The 22,918-nt window shown below is 32.3% G+C and overlaps 2 long non-coding RNA genes and 2 pseudogenes across 4 annotated transcripts; 2 read left to right on the top strand and 2 right to left on the bottom strand.

The window, feature by feature from the left end:
- The first annotated feature begins 598 nt into the window (after positions 1-598).
- Positions 599-1,707, top strand: LOC147396898 (uncharacterized). Its single transcript, XR_015181050.1, has 2 exons — positions 599-702; positions 1,048-1,707. It is a non-coding gene; the product is annotated as an uncharacterized LOC147396898 (long non-coding RNA).
- Positions 1,188-6,125, bottom strand: LOC147396897 (protein FAR1-RELATED SEQUENCE 6-like; annotated as a pseudogene). Its single transcript, XR_015181049.1, has 5 exons — positions 2,184-6,125; positions 2,020-2,079; positions 1,818-1,931; positions 1,647-1,734; positions 1,188-1,515 (listed from the first exon to the last, which is right to left on the bottom strand). The product of XR_015181049.1 is annotated as a protein FAR1-RELATED SEQUENCE 6-like (transcript).
- On the top strand, positions 6,010-16,829 carry LOC147396895 (phenylacetaldehyde reductase-like; annotated as a pseudogene).
- On the bottom strand, positions 11,785-14,429 carry LOC147396896 (uncharacterized). 2 transcript variants are annotated; one of them, XR_015181210.1, is made up of 4 exons: positions 14,046-14,429; positions 13,837-13,931; positions 12,622-12,678; positions 11,785-12,231 (listed from the first exon to the last, which is right to left on the bottom strand). It is a non-coding gene; the product is annotated as an uncharacterized LOC147396896 (long non-coding RNA). The 2 variants fall into 2 exon arrangements; XR_015181209.1 differs by having other exon boundaries at positions 11,785-12,678; positions 14,046-14,426.
- Positions 16,830-22,918: the final 6,089 nt, after the last annotated feature.

Here is a 22,918-nt window from a genome sequence, read left to right as displayed (position 1 = left end):
AAAGTAGCGGAGTCAAATAAGAAGAATGAAAAATATCTTTTGTATGCATTTGTTAGATGTATATTTTTCATGTTTTTTTTTAATTTCAGTTTTACTTATTATATTAACTATGATTATTATGTTTAAATAATATTAGAATGTAAATTAAATGTTATGTGGATGTGTTATGTATATACGATGTAATGTGGATGTGTTATGTATCATGTGAATTTTGGATTGCGTATCATGCTGTTATTTTGTTTATTAAGAAAATTCTCTATGTCTATTTTTAATATGTGATGCTGTCGAAATTTCTATAGAATTATAAATTTTTCTATAATTTTTATAGACATTTTAAAATTAAAATAATAATTATTTTAATTTTTATATAATTTTAATATATTTATATATATTTAGTGTAATTATATATTTATAGGGGTATTCTAGTAATTTTTAATGCATTCTGAGTGCATTATCAACCTTAAGGGTATTTTGGTCATTTTACCATAATACAGTAAATTCTTGAAGTTGTATCAAGCAATAATTATCAGATTCTGACAACACAACACTTTTAGAAAACTCTATCAAGCAAGTTTTTCAGTATTTCAGATTCTGACAGCAGATTCTAACAGCAGAAACTAACAGCAGATTCTGACAACAGATTCTGACAGCAGAAGCTAACAGCAGATTCTGACAGCTGAATCAATCAACACCTAAACCTATGTAGGTACAAGACATCTTTACATTTCAACTCTAGCATCAATAAAAGTTCTTTTTTTTTTTTTTAAAGAAACTTTTTTCCATTTAACTCTTGTTTTACTTGATTCCAAAATACTGAACAAGAAAATTAATGTGGATAAAAAGAATATGTGGTAGAAAATCACTTAACTCGTGCATGAAATTGATGGTGAATATACATTTTATATAAAATTCTTTTTTTGTGAACAATGTAAGTATGGCATCATCCTAGTACATGAACTTGAAATTTTGGAAATTTGAGCAATTGGATGCATTGATCTCGTGCAAGTTCTTTCACATCATTAATTGCTCCAAAATCATTGTTCCCAGGGAAATGAGTCGTTGAATCCTCTAGCCTCTTCAATTGATCACTCTCCTTAGTATCAATGTCGATTGGTATGTGGCTTGTATCCACGTAGGCTCTTTAGTATATCTGTCAAGGCAAATACATGCTTTTGCAAAGTCGAAAATGTGTTTGTATCTCATTTCATTTGTATTTCTTTGCATGAACATGAAAGATACCTATTTACAAAAGTGTTCCACCTCAAAAAGGTATAAAGGATACATATGGAGACTCCAACATATCTATCTTCAGATCTTCTTGAGTTCCACCTCAAAATGTCATTTCATCTGTATATCTTTGCATGTACAAAAAAGATACCTATCTACAGAAATATGTTTGTGTACAAAAAAATTCCACCTCAAAAAGTTATAAAAGATGCATATGGAGACGTCAGCATATCTATCTTCAGATCTTAAATTCCACCTCAGAATGTTCGTTTCATGACTAGCAATTCCCTGAATTAAGACAAATTTGTTAGCCAAAAGTTACTAACAGAATTGAACTAAATGTTTGCTCAAATGAACAACAAATATTAACGCTTTGCACAACCACTCTTGGAACATGAGTTGCTGGAAAATATTATTACCTTGGTGACCCATTGGTACAAAAGAATATGGAGGATTACTGATAGATGATTGCACCCCAACCTGGCTACGAATCGATTCGGACTGTTCCTACAAATGTTTAAACATTAACATAAATTAGACCCAACAATCAGTATCGAATACATATACGTACTTACTACCGTTTAACTCACTACTATGTTTTCTTGTGTTCCAGTGAATGGGTTAACTTGTTGCCCAATCTGGATGCTTGGTTGGATAAAAGATACATCACATTGGTTGATGTTATTCACTTCTCCCACAGGTAGCTGTACAGACCATATTTATATAAAACCATGGTTAATATAATTTATATTAAGATAAAACCCACATCTAAGAAACACACCAAATATTAACCTGTTGGTTGTTGTTGGTGTCATGGACAGAATTTGACTTGTTCTTTGGGTTGTTTCGTATCTATGATAGAAGTTTAAAATCATAAGCTTAGTTTTAAAAATATTTAAAAAAAAATTTAATCAATGATTCCATTATCAATTCTTTTAATATTAAAAAATACTAACCTTTTTCCTTTTGGCATTCCCCACTTTCTCAACTGTTGACTGCAACCTTAATTCGCGTGGCCGACCTTTACGCATAACTTTAATGGGATCAATAATCTTGGTAGTATTTGTTTCGTCAATACTACCATTTGGGTTGTTGTCGGGATTTTCCTCATTGAAAGCAAGCAACTCATCTTTTACTTTTTTTATTGCATTCAATGCTAATTTGTATTTCATATCTGACATCGACCCAATCTCTGCAATTTCATGACAATGTGTATAAATGTCATCATAACGATTTATTGGGGCACATGCAAACACACCAACTTCAAGAGAACGTTCGAGGCTATGCAAACTCTTGAAGTCCTTTCTCCATCGTTGTATGATATATTGGGATGGAAGCTTTGTGACATCATTATTATCAAGAACACAAATTGCATGGTTGCACAAAATACCTCGAAACTCAAATGAACGACATATACATTGCACCTCTACTTTTTCTGCATTGAAACAAACTTCAAACTTTTTCAAGATGGGCTCACTAATCCCCTCAATGGTCATCCTTTCTTTTACTTCACATGTTAAAAAAGGCCCGTTTTCAGATAAAAGTATGTATCGAAAATTTGCCACATTCTTTACCTCTTCTTGAAATTTTGCAAATATGTTGCTCGTGTAAAGTACGCGTAATTGTTTCTCTATAGGCATATTCGAAACTAATTCCTTTTCCATATGAAGTGAGTTAAAATCCGCTAAAGCTTCATTTTCATATTTCCTTCCCAATGCAATCTCATATTGACTAATAAATTGCTTCAGGGAAGTCTTCGAATTCACATAACTATCAAAAAAGGCATTCATACTCACTGTGCTGAGTCGTGGACATTCCTCCCCAAAAATGGAATTTTACAAATATTGGGACCCATTTATGCCGAATTTCGCATAAAGACTAAAGCCATTCATTATTTTGCAGTCCAAAATCTTCAATCATTTCCCCCCATGTTTGCTCAAATTCTTCTACTTTTAAAGAATCATACACTACCTTTTTCAACTTTCGAATAATTGCTTCGAGTTCTTTGAAATCACCCAATTTCTCAGGGACCTTCTTCATTATGTGCCATAAACACAAACGATATCGAATCCTAGGAAATACCTCAGACACAGCTCCTTGAATAGATTTGCATTGGTCGGTGATGATTGCATTATTAGGTGATCGGCCTGACATGCATGAGAACCAAGCTGTAAAAAGTCATACATAGCTCTCAATTGATTCATTTGAAAGCAAGTCACCCCCCAATAAGATGGATTGTACATGATGATTGACTCCGACAAAGAGTGCGAATGGCATGTCATATTTGCTTGTTAAATATGTCGTGTCAAATGAAACAACATCACAAAAATATTGATAAGATGCTCTAGATCTTGCATCGGCCCAGAATACATGCTTTAAATTCCCTTTGCCATCAATGTCCATCAAATGGTAGAAGTTTGAATTATGTTTTTGCATGCGCATAAAATACTGGCATATCACTTCAGCATCGCCTTCACCAAATCTCAAATGTCTTGCACTTTCGACGTAATATCTAGCTTCTTTTTCATTGAATGTTAAATTCTCGATGCCCCTTGCTCGGGTAGCAAATGAAAGAAATGATTTGCATACTGGTATCCTGACCGTATCGTTCAATTCAAATTGTTTTTTCACTCGATCATCCAATCTTTTATGGCTCCTATAAAATCTCAAATTTGATGAATTAACTATATGATTATGTTCAAGATTCACATTTGTTATATGCCATGTACCAGATGTACCATCTACATCCCGTCTTGCATTAACTCTAGCTTTGCATCCAACTCTCGATGACATTTTTGTTTCCTTTGCATTCAAATCTCGATGACCATCTTTTTCCCGTCTTGCATTAACTTTCCCCTCCTTAATGCAAGTCATGATACCTTTTATCACTTCTCCTTCTTCACGCCAAGTGCTTCTAATTTTGGCGCCAAATCCTATTTTTTGAGCATATTAATTATAAAAAACATACACATCGTCACATGAATTGAACTTCATTCCTTTCTTCGGTATTATATCATCTACACCCATTCTTTCCTTCGACGGACTCTCTTCTACCTCACCCATTTCTTTTTCTTTTCCTTTATCTTTCGACGAAAACCCTTCAATGATTATACAATCTTCCATATCTTATGCATAAAATAAACATTAAAGAAAGTTAATTTAATTCAAAACAATATGATTGACACAAAAGCATAGATACAGATTACATGCCAATATTAGATATGGGTGTCATACCATACTGTGATTTACCATCTCTTCTTATTGTGCCAAAACATGAAAAAAAAAATGTGATATTTTTTTCCAGATTGCTATCCACTAATGTGGAATGACAAGAACATATTTGTGCGCACAAACAAATGAATTACTCATGTAATCCAATATAGTAGTTCAATAGGGCCATAGACTTTCAAGTTTCACAACTTCAGAACTATATTAATAATAAAAACCAATCTCTCTTCAAAAAACACATTAAATTGTCATTATTGAACAATATTTTTTTTCTCATATTAACCCGGCCATACCATTACTACTTCAACATTGTCTTGAGAAACAATTTTAAAAATATTAAGGTACACTAGATTGTAAATCACCCATTGATCACAGAATTGGGTATAATGGTTCCAGAAAACTATTCCATTGTACTATCTACAAAGATAGAAAGAGCTCTCTTACTTTAAAATCATTGGAGGGCATTGAGATTCAATACTGGACAAGCACCACATACATGTTGGAAGTTCAAAAGCATATCCCAAGGTGTATGTAACACAAGTCCAGATGGCATATCAGGAACCATCCCATTAAATTAACACTGTATATCAGAATTTCAAAACTCAAATCCATTTGAACAAGTTTTGGATGTATAGACTCATCCAAATCACATCGAATCTTGGTGGATAACAGATCCAATATGAATAATCGGTATAAAAACATAAAATCTTCCACATAATTGTCAAAAAAAAACACAAAAATCATCATGCAACACCAAGAAGCCACCTAAATGAATGAAATCAAGAAAAAACTATGAATTTCTTGGAATACAAGAGTAGGTGTGGATGTGAGTCTTCTCTTAGACACTGTTAACTATTTCTTTTTAACATGGGTTAATACATAACAAATTTGCATATACGTGTACATAAGACTGGTTTAAGGTTTTCAATGATTACAAGCATACATTACTGGTATATTTTTTTAATCCGAAGTTTCTGAAATTTCACTAGCTTTTCCATTGAAAAGCCAAAACCTTTGAGTTCTTCACTTGTAGTGGTTTCTGATGCAGCTCCCTCTGTTTATGAGAGGAATAGCAGAGCTACAACTTGGAAGAAAGTAAAGTTACAAAGAAAAATAATGAATGGAAGTGTTGTCTTCAATGGCTCTACATTTAAACTATGTTGAGCTTCTCATTTTAATTATGATAAGCTGGGATGAAACCCATTTATCTTTGAAGGCAAGAAACACACTCCAAGAATTCTCATACTTCTGTTCTATTATAGCTCAGAGATGGAAGGATGGATTGGTTAAACCTAACACAAACACAGTCCACCTAGTGTTAGAAGATCAATTGGTCAACGAGGTGATGAGGGTATTAAAATCATTTTTATTAAAAACAAGAAGATATCTTAAATATTCACAAAAATGAAAAAAGGGCTTATCCATGGAACCTAATTAGAAAGAAAAGAAAAAAAAAAAACAATTTTTTACAGGAAAAATAAGAACACACAGACCATGATATTAAAAAAAAACCCGAAGGTTTTGCCTCCCAAAACAAGATTTTTACAGCAATAAATGCAGGTTCTTCAAATCTCACAACAAAAAGGAAAAACCAAATAGTGTGAAAGAAAGATAATTAATGATGTGAACCAAATACAAGGGTTTACGACGTTCAAATTTCAATTTTTCGAACTCACCTCTTAGAGTTTGGTTTGCTCCAGTTCGTTCGAGAGAATATGACTAGGGTTCGTCCCAAATGAGAGAATAAGAGAGGAGAAGGAGAATAGAGGAGGGTTTTTCAAAATAATTTCTGTTTAGGGTTCGATTTGTTGTTGTTGCAGAGGAGACGAGCAGAACAGAAAAAATTAGATTTTTTTTTTTGTGGTCTTTTTATCATTATTTGTAGGATTTTCTTCTTGGTGTCCGTTGGTCTTTCTTTCATGGAATTGTTTTGTGTGGACAAAAGCTTCTTTCTAAGATTTTCTGCACTCTCCTACTTGTGTAGATTTAGACTGGACTTGTTTTGATGCTTAAGTTTATGTTATTTGAGATCTTTTTGTCATTTGATGGCACACTGTTTTTGGCTCCTATGTTGTTTTTTAGACAAATAACGAAATAATATAGATGATAAAAATCGCATAAACACAAGGATTTATTTAGTTTGATAGTGTGCTTATGTCCACGGATTAGAACAAGAACAATTACTATTTTCTTTTAAGTTTATGTTATTTGAGGTCTTTTTGTCATTTGATGGCACACTATTTCTGACTCTATTGTCGTTTTTGAGAAAAATAACGAAATAGCAAAGATGATAAAAATCACACAAACACAAGGATTTACATAGCTTGGTAGTGTGCTTACTTCTATAGACTAGAACAAGAACAATCACTATTTTCTTTCAAGTTTTATAGTTCTAGAGAGATCTCTATTTAAAAAGTAGAGTTGCTAAAACACTTTTGTTTCCCCAAACCAGAATCCTCCCCGCCCCCCCTCCTAAAATAGAAAATCCTTAAGAAAATATTACATGATTACTTTTTTTGTTACCTTAAAAAATTTGGGCCAAGGGCCCTCCTCTTACACCCTTGCAATTCTATGTAGGACAACAGAATATAAGACATCTCATTCACAACATTTTCGACCGTGTTGAGGACTATCTAATGCACCCATATTCAATTGTGTGCCCACCCATGCATTTGAATTTGAGCACAATTTAGCCAAACTTGATTGAGTTTGGGGACGCCCCTACCACAGTCCATATCATCATTGCTCGTTGTGTAATCCCTCCAATAAGTCTCCAACAACCTCATGACTTTTTTCCCGTGTCTTGGCCCCTCTTATTATGTGTGGTTACATGTGAAGAATCCTTGACTGTTATTATAACAAGGCTCCATTTACCATATTTCTGGCAGTCTTTTGATTCCAATATGATAATTTAGAAGAAAATTAGAACATTGCATTTTGATAAATGTATCTTCCTTATTTTTCTTAGGAAGAGTAACAACTTAAATAGATATGAGTACACTCGATAAAGATCTCAAAATGTCTCTAAAAATTTTAACCACTTTTGATCAAGTTCCTTAAATATCTTATGATCCTGATCATTATATTCTTATCAATATATGTTTTGTATTCTCTTGTACTAAAGAAATCAGTTATAATAATATGCATACATAACAATAACTTTTTTGGTAAACTAACGATTTCTTTGGTTTCTATCAGCTTTGGTATGTAATTTTGAAGACCTTAGCTGAAGAGGCTGCTTGGAAATTTGTGAAAGAGAATGGGACTGATATGGTTGTAATAAATCCATCAATGGTAATTGGTCCGCTTTTGCAACCAACGGTTTTTAAAAGTGCCGGGGATATTATAAAGCTAATAAATGGTATGTTTTGTTTTGTTGTTAAGGTTCATGTTAGTGGATTTTCCCTGTACCTGAAGGTCAATTTATTCTTCATCTTAATAAGTAAACATGTTCCCTAGTTGTTTTGGACTCAAAATTTTTATATTATTTACTAAAGGCAGCACGTGCAGATGCTAACTTGTTGAGTTGGTAGGGTCTTTGAGTGTTGAAACCACAACATGGGTTCAAAACCTGCCTTCACCCACTAGTTAGTTACCATTAACCCGCTTGTAACCATTAATATATATATATATATATATATATATATATATATATATATATATATATATATATATATATATATATATATATATTAAAGCTTACCAAAATTACATGCATTTGCAATTTAAACCAAAGCAAATGATGAGTGGGTTTAATACCTGCGAATTAACCACTTTTAAATATAATATTTTGTTAATTTTAGAGTCTTTTAATTGTTTTTATTTAAGTTTAGGTTGTTTTATACTTTTTATGTGATTCTGTGTTTTTATTTGATTTTTATATTTATTTTGCAGTTTAGGAACAATATGGAACATTGGGATATTTGTCAACATTTAAGAAAAATTCTGACTCCAAATTGGTTCACTCTCGGAAGAAGGAAACTAAGCATACAAACTAAAAAGTCTTCAAGCCGTAGCTTGATAGAAAACGAGGCTGCTGCGAGAATTCAAGAATTGCACAACAGAAATATGAAAATACAAGGCGCGGCATGACATGTTTTGAGGCCATGACCTGCTTACATTTCCAGCATTATACGTTAATTTTTTGGGCCGAATTAGAGATGGATTTTAGGACTCTTAAACCCTAATGACTTCATACCTATAAATAAGAACGATTAAACCTTATTCTGGGGAGAAATTCTGAATTTTTTTGTGGAGACACAAGATCGAGAAGGAGGACGAGAACTGGAGATTCGACTTTTGAGTTTTATTTTTCTGAACTTTATCTCTGCTCTTGTTCTTTGTAATCTCTAAGAATGACTGAATACTTTTGTGATTTTGTTTTATTTTCAATGATGAACTAATTTCTATTCTAGGGTTATATGGAACCCATTAATGATGCTTAATTAATTTTCTATCTTTTTTTTATGATTATTTCTACATGTAATTGTTTATTCTATCTGATGTTTCCTATGATTTAATTAACTGGCCATTGATTGAATTGATTTGGTGAACCTTAATAATATCGGCAGAGTTATTTTGTGTTCATGACCTAAATAGAATAACATATGTTAATTTGAGATAGGCATATACTCACGTTGCGTGTGTATCCCTTATAAGAGCTTATTCTTGATAAATTTTCTTGATTTAATTCTCATAGGCATATAAGGAGTTAGTCTAGAAGGGTATTTTTACATGACCATCGGAAGAGGCTTATAGAGAATTTAGTGTTCTTGGATGACAATCATAATAGATTAATTTATTATAAAACGAATAAGAATTTAATCAAGTGGATTGTTTGGGGGAAATTATAAACCTAGGTTTTATCATTCATTAATTTTAAATCTGCAAATTTATTCTCTGCGTTATTTTTCTTGTTTATTTTTTAAATTCTATTTTTAATTTTGTTTGGATAAAATTAGAGTGACATAAATTGATAATTAGCAATAGATTGGTATTTAATCTACGTGGGAACGATACTTTCTTATCACTTTATTACTTGTTTTGATACGTATACTTGTATGCATAAATTTAAACAACAACAAACAAGTGCATTTTCCTTACAATTCCATTTTCTCAAAGATCTCGGCTTTCATGCTTTTATATGATTAATCGATTGCATAAAAGGAACTATATGTTACTTCCCTCATAAGTTGTACCCTTTTATCATTACATGTCATTTCCATCATCATCATCATCATCATCATCATTGTAGTGTTGTTGCAATTTTTAGAACCTTATGCTATTTTCGCTCAGCTACACAAATCCTATTCTGCCATCTAACTAATTACCCAAATTTATCTACTACTATATGTTTCTAGCATCACATGTCAGCATTAAACTCCTTTTGAGACAATTTTTTTTTCTGTCGATTTGATGTTGAGAGTGAGAGGTTGAGGTATAACTTATAAGTGAAACAAATCCTTTTATCGAATTCCATTAAAATTAGTGCCTACATCATAAACATTTAATAGACTGTTTCATACAATATTTTGGATAACGTTTTTTTGACAAGATAATGTTCTCAATCATGTAATGAGTTTGAAGTTTTCGTATAATGTATAGGAAATACATTTCCCAATGCAACTCATGGATGGGTCAATATTAAAGATGTTGCCAATGCATGCATAATGGCATTTGAGATTCCTTCAACCAGTGGAAGATATTGTCTAGCTGAGAGAGTTGCTCACTTTTCAGAGCTCATGAAGATTTTACGCAATCTTTATCCTGCTTATTAGTTTCTTGAAAAGTAAGGGCGTGTTTGGATACCAGGAGCAGAACTACTGTTCCAAAGAGTAGGAGCTGGAGTACTCTGTGGAGGAGCTGGAAAAGTAATTCTGTGCAGAAAGGCGTTTGGCAATCAATTCTATGAAGTACTAGCAGAAGTACTTTTGTGCTGGAAGTCTGTTTGGGAACCATACTGACTTCTCATGACTTATAGAAAAAAGACCAGAATACCCTTATATTATACCAGTTACTGTTTTTTGTTTTTTAGTATCATAATATGCCTTCAAACTATACTGTTTTTGACATTTTAACTATAAATATTAATATAATATAATAAATATTAATATAATATAATTTAATATTTTCTTTTTAATATTTTAAATATTAAATATTAAATATTAATATAATGTGTTTAAATCCATTATACTTAAAATTTAAAAAAAAAAATTGACAGCACCTCTCTTTGATTTATATCGTTCTGTATTCATACTAATGAAATGCCCCCTTGCCCTTAGTCTTGTTAAATTGAAAAAACCGTAGTTTTCCTTCTCCAAGCCAGGCAACTTGAAACTCTTCAACTTTGATGTATATTATTTTTAATCTATTCAATCTTATCTTGAATTCATCTTTTCCAATCAAACCTTAATCTTATGTAAAATAAATAAAACTCCAGTTTTTTTATACAAAATTTCATTATTTCCTACTTCCCTACAAAATTCTATTTGATTTTTCTTTCCAAAATCAATTGTCTTCAAGCTCTCCAATCTTCAACTATGGTTTTAAACATAACCTGATAAGAAAATTGCTAATTTTTCTACCCAAAATTTCATCGTTTCTATTTATCCAAAATTCTTTCTTGTCAGGTTTGAAGGTTGAAGACATAGAATCTTAAGATTGAATATGAAAATAATAAAATTTACCTGTAAGTTGAAAATAACTGATTTTGAGAAGAAAAATCAAGGGTTTTTTACTTGAAAACAAGAGCATTTGGGTCACTCTTTTTAAGTCTATTAAGGAAGCTTGAGGTTAAGAGAGGCATATCGAGTGAAAACACGAGGTATCTCAAAATTCCACCAAAAACATTGAGGAGTGATTGTGAGTGGTGACCAAACTTCATCACAATGAAACATTGAAAACATTTAACGGAGGATCACATTCTCTCCAAGTTTAACTCTTTGGGCAAACAAATACTTCTTTTATGATTTACAATGATACAATTAACTTTGATAATTGGTTTATATGACAAAGGCATGTCCTATCTTCTCAGTGAACATGATAGGTGAATGATAATGTGAAGCACCAAATCACCTGAAACAAAGACAAGAAATAGAACCAAGATGATGCACAAAGGATTTTCCATACAAAGCTAACGAAAACCAAATGAAAAAATGCCCCGAGACGTAATGTCCTCCACAGTCAGGATTTTACACAAGGCAGTGGACCAAATAAAAGAAAGATACCTTGGACAAGAAGCTCTTGTCCCCCCCAAATTGCAAATCAATTTCCCAGGCAATTAGGCTTCTCATATACACATGGCACAAATTTGTTCACAATAAAATGAGGTTGGCCACTAATTATCCTTTTAAGATATATAAAATAAAATGGTAAAAGAAACATGTGGCCTTTCATTGTCCTCAGAATTTTAAATAACTCTACATGCTCATTTTGCTGTTTCTATCTCAACTGCAACTAACAAAAATCTAAAAAACACAAGAAGAACCCTTCAAAGGGTAACCCACCAAGTGCCCAGGTGAGGACCATTGTTTTGTCCGCTGAGGTGTTTTCGTTGCAAAAAAAAATATTGGATTGCATTCTTGTCTGTCAATGAAGATAAAAAATAAGAAATCCTGAAATAAATTCTATAACTTAATCTGGGTCATGGCTGCGATCTGTCACTATCTCGCACAGTTGGGCTACAATGGATTATAACTTAATCCGCTCGCAAAGGCGCCAATATGCTCCTTCGTGAAAGAGAGATTTCTCAAATACCCATATATCACGTACAAGTACCTACATAAAGATGGGAAATGGGGATCGCATGGATCAACAGATACTCTTAAGAGTAGATAGAGTCTACAGGAAAACAAAATGCAATGGTTAAAGTAATAAACAACAAACAGTAACAGATTTATAATCAACACTTTTTCTAATTTTTTTATTATTTTATTACTGACTCTGATTTACATATTTTGAAGAAAAAATGATATCTAACGCTACATTAGTCTTAAAATGGCAGGATATTGGTTATTATAAGTTATAACAGAGATATAACTGTTAATAATGGCTGTCACATTAGGAATGCTATTTACGTTGGGAATACCATTACAACAATAAATTACTATCAAGAACTTCGATATTGGGACTGAATTGGCATAAAAACTTCAGTATAATCAAGCCTACCTCTTTTGTTTTATCTCCAGCTACAACAGTACCATTTGAATTGTATGCCTCGAACTACTGCAAAAATGAGGCATGCTTGTCATTAAGCTTCGAAGATGAATTTTATCACAAATGAAAGTAAAAATGACATAAACTAAATCACACCTTCAGGTCTACATATTCAGTCCCACAGGAATCGGTCATTTACTTTCCAAACAAGAATTTGTTACCAAAATCATGACAGAGTCACTAATTCAACAGCAACCAAACATGCATAGTATGACTCTCTGAGATACGGTTCACATTCAAGAAGCACAATTTAGTTGTACTATTACTACATTTTCATGAATCTGCTAATTCACAATTTTATCCTTCTTGGTCTTTCCATTCACTCATCTCAGCATCCTCATATTTGCAATGCACAATCTATGAACATGTTCCTCGATTCCCAACATTTAGCTCCATAGAATGTAGCCAGACATACAGTCATCTTATAAACTTTTCTTTTTAATTTGATTAGGATGCATCGATCATAATACCCCAGAAAAGCACACTTACACTACCATCCAGTTCGCATTCTAATAGTGTCCCAATGCAAAGGTCATCGTCTTATTTCTTTGGGATCATTATAATGTTTTATTATTATTATTTCACTTTCCTTCAAAATAGAAAATATTATATGTCATATTTAAAAAATAAAATATTGATCATAACAGGGAAAAAAAAGTGCCTAGCATTATAACCATTACAATGGTGAAAGTGGTCAAGGTCCAGTACCGTTACCCAAATTACTTTTGCTCTTACACATTGTTTGCAACTACCGGAGACACTGAGATAGAAAAAAGTTTGCTTGCCCTTGATCCAGAATTCCAAGGACTATGGAGACAACAGATTAAGCTTCGGTTTCGTTTCTATCCGGCTGATCATGCCATCGGATGGATTGGAAAGTAGTCCGATCACTTCCTCACATGACACATCTCCCTTTTATGCTCATAAAAACAAATATATTTTTTGTTTTAAAAGCACTTAGTTACACCCATGAATCAGAAAATAAGAAACTTTTTCGAATGGATTTAAGCCCATTCGATAGATGAATAGTAATGAAGAATGGGTTTTAGTTTCCATTTACATGTAATCTCTATCAAACTAGGTCCTTGAAACAAATACATATAATTTCATTTCAATTTGGATGGAAAAAAAATCATTTCAACTCAAAGAGGGAGAGATCTAACGTACCTTGGCTTTTCGTCTACGGAGAGAGGGAGAGAGATTGAAGAAAATATGAAGAACACTCTGGTGTTCTGGTTGGCTGAATGAGCTAAGAACTAAATCTGCAATAAGAGCAGAAATATAGATGAACAGAGATCTAGTTTAAATCATTTTGTAGATGAACAGAGATCTGTCTCACAAAAAAACTCAAAACACTCTTACTTCTCCCCAATTACCTTAATGGCGAAGAGGGAGGTAAGGTGAAGAGCACGAACGTGCCCTAACTTCGTTTCTCTTGTCAGATTCACACACCGAAAGTTTTTTCTAGAATGATAGAGACAAGAAAGGGAGATAATGGCGATGAGGGAGAGAGGGAGGGAGGGAGAGAGAAAGGGAGGGCGACCTCTTCTGTTGGCCGAATGGCTGCAACCAGCAGAACGACGAAGAAGAAGGGGCGAGTTCCTTCTTCGTCTGTTTTTGTCTGATTTAGGGCAAATAGAATTTGGGAGAGAGGGAGAGAGAAGGGGAGGGCGACCTCTTCTGTTGGCCGAATGGTTGCAACCAGCAGAACGACGAAGAAGAAGGGGCGAGTTCTTCTTCGTCTGTTTTTGTCTGATTTAGGGCAAATAGAATTTGGGAGAGAGGGAGAGAGATTGAAGAAAATATGAAGAACACTCTGGTGTTCTGGTTGGCTGAATGAGCTAAGAACTAAATCTGCAATAAGAGCAGAAATATAGATGAACAGAGATCTAGTTTAAATCATTTTGTAGATGAACAGAGATCTAGTTTAAATCATTTTGTAGATGAACAGAGATCTAGTTTAAATCATTTTGTAGATGAACAGAGATCTGTCTCACAAAAAAACTCAAAACACTCTTACTTCTCCCCAATTACCTTAATGGCGAAGAGGGAGGTAAGGTGAAGAGCACGAACGTGCCCTAACTTCGTTTCTCTTGTCAGATTCACACACCGAAAGTTTTTTCTAGAATGATAGAGACAAGAAAGGGGGATAATGGCGATGAGGGAGAGAGGGAGGGAGGGAGAGAGAAAGGGAGGGCGACCTCTTCTGTTGGCCGAATGGCTGCAACCAGCAGAACGACGAAGAAGAAGGGGCGAGTTCTTCTTCGTCTGTTTTTGTCTGATTTAGGGCAAATAGAATTTGGGAGAGAGGGAGAGAGATTGAAGAAAATATGAAGAACACTCTGGTGTTCTGGTTGGCTGAATGAGCTAAGAACTAAATCTGCAATAAGAGCAGAAATATAGATGAACAGAGATCTAGTTTAAATCATTTTGTAGATGAACAGAGATCTAGTTTAAATCATTTTGTAGATGAACAGAGATCTAGTTTAAATCATTTTGTAGATGAACAGAGATCTAGTTTAAATCATTTTGTAGATGAACAGAGATCTAGTTTAAATCATTTTGTAGATGAACAGAGATCTAGTTTAAATCATTTTGTAGATGAACAGAGATCTAGTTTAAATCATTTTGTAGATGAACAGAGATCTAGTTTAAATCATTTTGTAGATGAACAGAGATCTAGTTTAAATCATTTTGTAGATGAACAGAGATCTAGTTTAAATCATTTTGTAGATGAACAGAGATCTAGTTTAAATCATTTTGTAGATGAACAGAGATCTAGTTTAAATCATTTTGTAGATGAACAGAGATCTAGTTTAAATCATTTTGTAGATGAACAGAGATCTAGTTTAAATCATTTTGTAGATGAACAGAGATCTAGTTTAAATCATTTTGTAGATGAACAGAGATCTAGTTTAAATCATTTTGTAGATGAACAGAGATCTAGTTTAAATCATTTTGTAGATGAACAGAGATCTAGTTTAAATCATTTTGTAGATGAACAGAGATCTAGTTTAAATCATTTTGTAGATGAACAGAGATCTAGTTTAAATCATTTTGTAGATGAACAGAGATCTAGTTTAAATCATTTTGTAGATGAACAGAGATCTAGTTTAAATCATTTTGTAGATGAACAGAGATCTAGTTTAAATCATTTTGTAGATGAACAGAGATCTAGTTTAAATCATTTTGTAGATGAACAGAGATCTAGTTTAAATCATTTTGTAGATGAACAGAGATCTAGTTTAAATCATTTAGCTATTATCCTAAAGATTGAGAGTCGGATAAAGAGATCATATTTCTCTATTCCACTATGTCCAAAGCCAAGTCATTTGTTATTGAGAGTGTCCAATCTAGTTTCACCTTTTTTATCTGCGTTCTTCTAAGTCTTCCTCTCGCTTCTTTAGGACCTTCAACTATAATATATTTTCTTACTAGGGCCATAATTAGCCTTCGTTGAACATGCTCAAAATATCTTAGTCGATTTTCGCTTAGCTTATTGCTTAGTCAACCTAACTGATCAAAAAACAAAAAGAAGAAGAAGAACCTGTTCAAGTTCTGAATGAGAGCTCTCTGCTTGGTTCTACTTATCAAATAAATATAGGTGCTTATGCTGGGAATCTCATATCTGAATGTATATCAACCCTTTTTTTTTTTTTTTTTCTGGGTTGTCTATCAAAGTGACTTGCAACCAATTGATATGTCTAGAATCTAGAGCAGTGCATATGCAAAGGTGACAAACCACTCTCTTTTGTTAAAATTTTCATCTTGGATGGCGCATTAAAGTGTTCCCATCTTTCCAGATTTTACATGATCAACGCCATAGTTTACAGATTGGATACAACCAGACATTAACATTTTTTGGAACCTATCGAACCCACTTTGTAACTCAGAGTTATAATAGATTCCATAGTAACCCAAATGACTCTTGATAGTTTGCTTTTATATTAAGTACTTATTTCACTAATGAACATGGAATTAATTCTTAGAAAACGTGTGCTTTTTTAATTCATGGCAGGTGTGTGGATGACAAACCATTTCTTCCAACATAAAAGATATCCATTGAGAGAGCTAAAGGCTTGGGCATTGACTTGATTCCTTAGGAGGTGAGCCTCAGAGAAATTGTTGAAAGCTCGCATGAGAAAAATTTAAGTTTCTGAGTCTTCTTTGGTGCAACTTGCAAGTTATCTAAATAACTAAAACTTTGTTTGGGTTGATAGAAGTGGAGAGGAGAGAAACTCAGTTTCTCTCAACTATGTTTGGAATATCTTAAAAGAGATTTAGGGGTAGAGTTGAAATTATATAATATTTTAAAAGGATATCTCTCCAAATCTCTCCACTTTTGGAGAGAAAGAAAATTCACCGTTTTTGTCTTCTCTTCTCTCCAATTCTCTCAATCCAAACACATCGTAAAGGGTGGCTGCTAGGTACTTGCCGATCTTACTCCTTTCTTATTTGTAATATATCTTATGTTCATCAAAACATCTGTAAACTTCCACATTATTTAATCTTCTTGATGGTTTGAGTGATTGTCTTGCGAGAGAGAAAAAAAAAAAAAAAAAAAAAGAGAGACGAGAGAACTCAAAAAATTTCTATAATTAGGTAAATTTTGTGAACACTCAAATGGTAGTCAGGATTATTGGAGTGATGTACATTTTGCCCAAGAATTCTCTCCCTATTTTTTTTTTCTTCCTTTTTTCTAAGAACATTTATGCCTCATTTTTATTTTTTATTTTTATAGTAACAAGTAAATAACAAAGAAATATATAGCTCACCAAACAAATATGTTGTCACACCAAAACAGAATTTTAATACAAAATGACTAAAAAGAAGGGAGTTGTTGTGATATCAATGTGAAATGCCAATTTTTACATCTTCCTTGAACCATCATAAATCATAAGGGAAAATTACTTAAAGGTCACTGGTGGATAAACTTTTTTTTAAATAGTCCCTAACTTTTAGGGCTTCTCTTAATAGTCCATTTAGTAAAGATTTTCTTTCTAATTAGTCCCTAAATCTAGCTCCTCACATATCTCACTATTGAAATGTTGAATGTGCCCTAACTGTTCGAACCCCACCATTTTCATAAAATAAAATAAAAATTGGATTTTAGGCACCCCAATCGAGTTTAAGAGACTTCATTATAATGTTAAGGATTTGAGAAGGAAGAAGAAGCCATTTTCAAAGGGTTTTCAAGCATTTTAAACATGTATGTAGAAAACTAGGTTTTTTTTTTAAATCTTTTTTGCTTTGTTTTTGGATGAAAATCGATCAAAGATGATTCTTTTGGTTTGAAATCATCTAAAAAAGTTGTTATGTCAAGTTTTTCATTGATCTTTTCATGTATTTTAGTCGAAAAATCTTGAAAAAATGATAAACGAGTGAGTTTTACAGCGTCAAGGTCAATGATAAAAATTGTCGAACTAAACAATGAAAGTGGTGACCTCGACAATCAATAAAAAGCAGTGAGCTCAACAATAAAAAAAGTGCTGAGTTCGACAATAAAAATGTTGACCTCGACAATAAATAAAAATTGGTGAGCTCAACCAAAATGAGGGACCATTAAGAAAAAAAAAAAAACTTTACTAAATGGACTATCAAGCTACCACCCAAAATTCAAGGACTATTAAGAAAGAAAAGCCTCCACCAGGGATCTTTAAGTAATTTTCCCAAATCATAATCTACCTTTAGAACTCAAAAATCTTTTTCACTTTTGAGTAAAATCTCAAATCAAAGAGTTTTTTTCTTGGAGCTGTTGTGTCACGGTCCTTTGAGTATTCAACAACGAAGAGATTGGGAGGGGCTAGTCACAACTTGGTTAGTGTAAACCAAAAATTTTGGAAAAATTACGTATAAGACCCTGGTGGAGAGACTTTTTTCTAATTAGTCCCTAAGTTTTAGGGCTTCTCTTAATTGTCCATTTTGTAAAATTTTTATTTCTAACCAGTCCTTGAACCCCACTTTACACATCTTTTACGATTGAAATATCAAAACTACCCCAATCATTTGAATTCATCATTTTCATAAATTAAAAAAAAAAAAAAATTGGATTTCTAACATCCTAATCGAGTTTCAGAGACTCCATTTCGATGGAAAGGATTTGAGAAGGAAGAAGAAACCATTTTCAAGCATTTTGAAGATGCATATAAAAAGTTAGGGTTTTTCAATTTTTTTACTTTGTTTTTTTAATTTATGAAAATTGATCAAGGATGGTTCTTTTGATTTGAAATCATCTACACAAATTGTTATGTCAAGTTTTTAGACAATCTTTCCATGTATTTTAGTCAGAAAAACTCGAAAAATGAAAATGGGTGAGTCTTACTAGCGTCAAACTCACCACTTTTTTATTTTTGGGTTCAACATTTTTATTGTCAAATTCAACATTCTTAAAAAAAATTTGTCGAACTCAACAATAAAAAGTGGTGAGCTTGATAATAAATCAAATTAGTGAAGTGGAAAATAAATAAAAATTGGTGAGCTCGACAATAAAAAAAATGGTGAGCTTGATAATAAATAAAAAGTGATGAGTTTGACAATAAAAAGTGGTGAGCTTGATACTGTATTTTTTATTTTTATTTTTTGAATCTCAACTTCATTCTTCGTTTTTTGTTATAAATCGTTGAAAAAAAAATCTTAATGTTTACAATTAGAAGTATGTCATTTTCATTCGTCATTCATGATAAAAAATAATCGTCGGAAATGATTGGAATCGTTGTCAAAAAACCTGTATTTGAAGTAGATGACAAAGGGGTAGTTTGGGTATTTCAAAAATATTATAACGTATGATGAGGTTGAGGGACCATTCAGAAATAATAAAAAATTACTAAATGGACTTTCAAGTAATTGCCAAAAATTCAGGGACTAATTAAAAAAAATCCCTCTGCCAAATAATTTAAGTAATTTTTCCAATTTTTCATAAAATAATATGAGTCGTGTTGGAGTAACATTGAAATGTACATCGTGGGGGACATTTCTGATGTGGATCTGTGTCAGAATCATATATACTTTTCATTGAGATTTTTATGGGGATCTATAGTTGTATATCTCGAGGAATATAGATATAAGATTCTAACACATGTCATTGTCAGAAGAATCGATTAGGTATGCCATGTGAAAAGTCATTTAATCATTACTCGTAGAGTTGTGATGAATGCACACAACTTTTGATAAGTGGTTGGTATGTCGCTGATATGGCAAAGGCACGTAACCATAGATCTTTTTATTAGAGATATATAAAAAAAAAGTTCTACAGTTATGTTCCCTTGCCATGTCAGCCACTTAGTAACCCCGTACCCAAAACCACTTGCATTCGTCATTATTCTTACTCATAATATAATGCAACTTGCAGCCTTCCACATACTAATGTTCCATTGTTCACCAGCTCCTTGACAAGGACTATTTAAAGAGTTGACTTTCACTAGGGATATCAATTTAGGCAAAATCTTAAAAAAAAATTTATCCAAGTTGAAATATTAAAAGATTAGTCAATCATCAAGAAAAAGAAGTCTTGGCCTTATATGGTTAAGAATATAGAAGGTGGCATGTGCAAACCGACGTGTATCTAAGGGCTTATTTGTAATTGAAAATATTAATTAAAGAGTAATTTTGAAGATTACAAAAAAAAAAAAAATTAGAGGATATTTTTGTGATTTTGAAAATCAAAAATCATCTTTTTAGGTATGTGGAATTGCAGTTTTTTTTTATTTTTGATCAAAATGACCTTGATTATATTAAATTTAAATGTTAACATGAGGGTATTTACGGGCTTATGGACAGTCAAACCACTTCTACTCCACCTTCTCTCATTATAATAGTAAAAATGTGCAGATGTAGCTTATTTTTAATTAAAAATATTAAGTAATGGGATTTTAAGATTAGAGTAAGTCTAGCCTTGTCAACTTAGTAAGATTCCACTTCTTACTAAAGGTCGTTGAGCTCACCTCGTAGCATCCAAAAACTGGATTTGATGCCATAAGGATGTACAAGACAATTTTCTCTGAACTAAAAAAAATCAACCTAAAAATGATTATTTTTTATCTTTAAAGTTTAATTTGAAATTTGAAATTTGAAATTCAGTAACCATCCATTTTCAAAATCTTGGATCAAGCCAAAATTATAATTATTATTATTTTGAATTTGAGATTTTTTATGAAATCTAGAAGGTTGTGATGTTGGTTGTCCAATTTGGTAATTCATTTGACCTCAGTGATCTTTGGTAAGATTTGAAATCTTACTTAATAAGGAAAGTGTTTCTTATAAGATTACACAGTGAAGAAGTTATTTTTGTAATTTTGAAAACTAACATGATCATAATATCATATGATTGCAATTCTGTTGATTTTTTACCAAAATAACCCTGTTTAAATGTAAAGGTAAGGAGGGGGTTATTTGGGAAAACCAAAATTTTGTAACTCCTACTCCGTCTTCTCTATAAAGATATAATATTTTATTAATTGATGAAAGATATTTCTATTTTATTAATTGGCAAGAGGGGTATCATTGTTATTTTACAAAAAAATTTAAAAATCCACAGTTTCAAATTTCCTATGTTATCTATTTATTTATACACTTGTCCTCTTTTAACATTATCAACAAGAAATCCTACATACAATTCCACTTCCAAATTGAGATCAACTACTTCTACTTCCTTCATCTCCTTTCTGAATCGATTTCTTTCAAACTAAATTGCTATAGGTTTTTGAATTTGGTAAATAATATTTTCTACAATTTTTGTAGATATTATTATCGGACATGCATTTGGTTTATTCCCTCCAATAATTTTTTTTTGGGTATCTAGAATCCTGGAAGTGCAATACTCAGATATATATATATATATATATATATATATATTATTTTGTCGTTATGTTTTTTTAACTGATTCAAGGAAAAAACTTAAAGAAGGTTCATTTTTAATTTTTTCATGCAAAATGAGGATTGTGCTAATTTTGATCCATTGGATAGTGCATTGAGGCATTCGAGATATGTGATTTAGGGTTCATTCCCTTAAAACCTCAAAGAACTTACGATTTGGCCGGTTTTTATGAAAATAAGGTGTTCATCAATTTTCAATGTTGTTTTTTTATTAGTATTATTTATTTTTTTTATCTTTATATGAAATTAGAATTTTTATTAATTTTTAAAATAATATATACATATATAATTTATAATTTTTCTAATTTCATTTTCATACATTTAATTCCACCCCGCAAGTGAGCTTTTCGGGGTCCTCCCTGACATGCTCTAGTCAGTGCTTAGTTTTAATGTTTCTAACCGCATATACAAACTATCATTTGAGTCATAACTCAGGTACAATACAAGCATGCGACAACTTTGAGGCTCATATGAATCTTGTTTGGCACATAGTTGGGTCATAGTGCCAATGTGGATCCATTTGCTCTAGCACAATGGAAGCCATACTAGCCATGTAAGGAGGGCCTATTGGGCATAGGAGCGCTGAGCATCAAGTAGTCAAATCCTTCTAATGGAATTATTAAAGATAAAGCATGGATAGTAAACTGGCACGGGGGGCATGACATGTGCATGCCAGGGTACAATTTCATGCCTCGGGTAACTGAAGAATATCATAAAAAAAATCTCCCATTCTAACATCGTTCTGAGACATGTTCTATGCCCTTAGAAATTCAGGATGAATTCTTCTAGGTTTACCCCAAGTCAGCATTGGGTTACGACATATTGGTTTAGTTTGGTTACTTAGGCTATGTTTGGATTGAGAGAAGGGTAGAAAAGATAAATTCACTAGTAAGAGAGAAGAGAAGAGAAGAGAAATTTCATTTTTCTCCATCATATTTGGATTGACATGAGAGAACTTGGGATAATTTTGAAATTTTAAAATATCTTAAAAGAGATCTAGGGGTAGAGTTAGAATTATAAAATATTTAAAAGGGTTTCTCTCCATTTTTTACTCTTCTCTACATGTTTTTTGAGAAAAAGAAAACTAGCTGTTTTTCTCTCTAATTCTTTTCTCTTCTCTCCCCCACTTAACAATCCAAATAAGAGAAATGGAGAGAAACCCATTCATTTTCTGTTCTCTTCTCTCCATTTGTTTCAATCCAATTCATTTTCTGTTCTCTTCTCTCCATTTGTTTCAATCCAACGTTTGCATGCAATCAAATGACGTCAAATCTCACTGTAATTTCTCACCTACTATTATAAACTATAAAGTTTTAATATTTTAGTTTCTCGTGTTGTGCTCGAAGAGGAAAAAGAGTTGACAAAAGATGCTCTTTAT

This window comes from Akebia trifoliata, chromosome 8 (assembly GCF_017979445.1).
Source record: "Akebia trifoliata isolate Shusen 1 chromosome 8, ASM1797944v1, whole genome shotgun sequence".
Classification (NCBI taxonomy): Eukaryota; Viridiplantae; Streptophyta; class Magnoliopsida; order Ranunculales; family Lardizabalaceae; genus Akebia; species Akebia trifoliata.
This window is presented reverse-complemented; position numbering and strand designations above follow the sequence as displayed.